At 37.7% G+C, this 3,545-nt stretch overlaps 1 pseudogene; it reads left to right on the forward strand.

The window, feature by feature from the left end:
* The first annotated feature begins 1,832 nt into the window (after positions 1–1,832).
* LOC105091219 (growth hormone-inducible transmembrane protein-like) lies at positions 1,833–2,873 on the forward strand (annotated as a pseudogene).
* The last annotated feature ends 672 nt before the right edge of the window (positions 2,874–3,545 follow it).

Below are 3,545 nucleotides of genomic sequence, written 5' to 3' on the forward strand. Positions count from 1 at the left end.
TCTAAAAAATAACACAAATGATTCTATATACATAACAGAAACAGACTCACAGATATAGAAAACAAATTTATGGTTACCAAAGGGGAAAGGGAACAGAAGGAGGGACAAATTAGGAACTTGAGATTAACAGACACAAACTACTTTTACATAAAATAAATAAATAATAAGGACCCATTATATGTCATAGGGAACTATATTCAATATCTTGTAATAACCTAAAGTAGAAAAGAATATACGTATACACATAACTTAATCATTTTGCTGTACACCTGAAACTAACACAATATTGTAAATCAACTATACTTCAATTTTAAAAAATTATAAAACTAAAAAAAAAAAAGATTCTGTACTTTAGTCCTTTCACTAACTATGATGACTTTGGGCCATTTAGTCCCCTAGCAGCTTAGTTTTCTCAGTTGTAAAAATGAAAGAATCAGGCTGGATGATCTCTAAAGTCATTTCAGCTCTGTGCTTTTACAAGGAAAAAAAACCCTAGCATTTGTTATGTGATCCTGGCACACTTTACATTTCTTCCTTCGCAACAGTCCTTTAGATTTTTTGCTCATAATTCAGAAATCAGTGGAATCTTTAGTGAAGGAAATGGCAATAATGAAACTAGATATTTCATACCATCTTGTGGCATGTGTTAATTAATTATCAAGCTATATGTAGCAAAAAAACATACATTTTATTATTCTGTTTTCTACAAAGGATTAATCTCCCATCTGTTCTTGCTTTATTAATACATTTAGGAAATATTTACTAATCATCTTCTGTGTGTCAGGCACTGCTCTAGTACAACAGTGTCGAAGATATAACAGTGAACAAAATAAACCCAAGGCTTTGCATAGAGCTTACACTTAGATCATCGGTTCTCAAAACGTGGTCCCTGAAAAATATTTCTGAGGGTCCAAGAGGTTAAAAACATTTTATGAATAATAATAAAGCATTATTTGACTTTTTCAGTGTGTTCACATTTGCACTGATGGTACAGAAACATTGGTGGGTTAAATCTCAAGTGCCTTGGCATGAATCAAGGTAGTGGTACCAAGTGCACTAGTAGTTACTGTTTTCTCCACCACCACACACTTGCAGGAAAAGAAAAAAAAGATCAGTTTCATTTAAGAAGTCTTTAATGAAGCAAGAAAAAGTAACTTTTATATTAAATTTCAGTCTTTGAGTATACATCTTTTTAATATTCTGTGCGATAAAACAGGAAATACACATAAAGCACTTCTGCTGTGTACAGACGTACAATGGTTGCGTTGAGGAAAAGCGCATGTGATTATTTGAATTGTATGCTGAACTAGCCACTTTTTAAAATGAAACCCCATCTTTCCTTGAAAGAACAACTGGAAGATAAACTATGGTTATTTAAACATGAAAATTTGGCAGACTTTTTTTGAAAATGAGCCAAGTAAGCCTGCAACTTTCAGGAAAATAACTGACAGTGTTTGTTGCCAAAGATAAAATTCAACTTTCAGGAAAAAATTAGAATTTTGGAAAATCTGTATTTTCCAAACCACTGTTAGTTTGACCGCTTCCCCAAACACCAAGAATTCTAATCAGATTGGTGGCAATGTTAGCAAATGTGACTTTTTTGATATTGTATAATGAAGTGTGCCAACATTGGAAGATCTATGTAGCTCAGCAAACTGTTTTCCAAATGATTGACACGTGATGTTTCAAAATCACGCATGCATTGAAGGTCCATTAAAGGTGTGAGAGAGACATTACATTTCAATGTGACAGTATGAAACATTCATTGAGAAGGGGAACTGCGCAGTTGAGGCAACGTGGACTCAGCTTTCAGATCTTCTTGGTAAACCTGATGCATCACCGTGCTGCCCAAAAGACTTGTGTGGCTGTGGACACTACCTTCTGGAGTTTTCCACCTAGCTTTCACCAAGACCTCCCATGTTGTGAAGAATTCCATCACAAAGAATCAGTGGCTTTTAACACCCAGCAGGGAATATGCCACCAAGACAAGAATTGGGAGCCTGCATGGGAATACTGGCCAAGAACTCAAAGTGGCCACATTGGAAATGTTAATCAAAGGAATATTTAAAATCGATCAGATGGGGAAGATGGTTTTTTGCTGGAGGGAGGGCCTGCTATTCGTCGGAAAGCATTGTGCTACTTTGACTTGGCAATGACATTGTCCAATGAGATAGGAGCTATTGAAAAGGCTGTTATTTAGCCTCAGCACGTGAAGGACAGAATTTATTCTAACTGTACTTATTTAGCATGAAGTACTGGTTTAACAGCTTTGTCTGCCCTGGCAGTGAGCAGAACTCTCATTCTCACATGAACTTAATGATGACAGGCTCTTGGGTGACAAGTGGTGTGACCTTTGCAGACATGATTGGAGCTGGAATGCTGGTACAACTGACACCATGTAACTGCAGCCCAGGCCCAAAGCATCTTGCTTGGTCACTACATTCTGGTGTGACGGGAGCAGTGGTGGCTTCTCTGATGATATTGGGGGAGCAGTCTCTTCTCATTGGAGCTGCATGGTACACAGCAGCCATCCCGGGAGGCCTCTCCACTGTTCCATGTATGCACCAGGGAGAAGTTTTTGAACATGGGGGCACCCCTGGAGGTAGACCTTGGTCTTTGTGTCCTCACTGGGATCTGCTTCTGTACATGGTACCAGTCTGTACTGAGTGGCAATTCATGGTAGATGAGTTCTTTTCAGCATGTTCCTTCTGTATGACACCCATAAAGTAGTCAACTATGCAGAAATAGTAACAGTGTAAGGAGTTCAAAACTATGATACCATCAGTTCCATGCTGGGAATCTACATCAATGCATGAAATACATTTATGTAAGTTGCCAGTATTCTAGCAACTGGAAGCAACAGGAAGAAGTGAAGTGACTCAACTTCTGACTTCTTTAATACATCAGATACCTTGCATAATGGGCGTGTATACTCATGAAATGGTTTGTACAAGCAGCTCTCACTGAAGATTAGAAGATAAAGGCCTGTCAACATCTTTCAAACATTCCAGTAATGTGGTGCTTCAGGTCTGCCTTTTCCTCCGAGGACAAATTCAGTAGTTCTTTTCCAAATAAGCACACACATTCCCAGTTCTCATGCTTGAGTAATTCTGAACTTTTTAATCAATGTGAATACTGAGGTTTCTGTTGTAAGAACTGAAGCATTTTATCTATTTTAAAAATTATTTGGTTAAGTGAAAATTAGCAAAATGCGTTTACCTACATTTTTTTTGGAATTTAGAACATTAACAAGTAATATCATAAGTGACACAGAGGTTTGATAAAGGGACCAGAGAGAAGTAAAGGGTCACCTGCAGTCTTTCTTTGAATACTTAGGTTTTAGCACTTGTGTAATTGTGGTGAGCTAATGAGAAGGGTCTGGGCAAACTAGTCATTGCTCTTTTTTACATTTGTCTACTGAACTTATCAGAAGCATTGAGCACAGACATAGGTGATTCATTCTCCCACTGTTCCTTCTCCGTGCTCTTTTTACAACACAGATGTGAGCATGTTTGGTTTCTCATTGTTTGACATTGGTAGCACAG

This window comes from Camelus dromedarius, chromosome 1 (genome assembly GCF_036321535.1).
Source record: "Camelus dromedarius isolate mCamDro1 chromosome 1, mCamDro1.pat, whole genome shotgun sequence".
In the NCBI taxonomy this organism is placed as follows: domain Eukaryota; kingdom Metazoa; phylum Chordata; class Mammalia; order Artiodactyla; family Camelidae; genus Camelus; species Camelus dromedarius.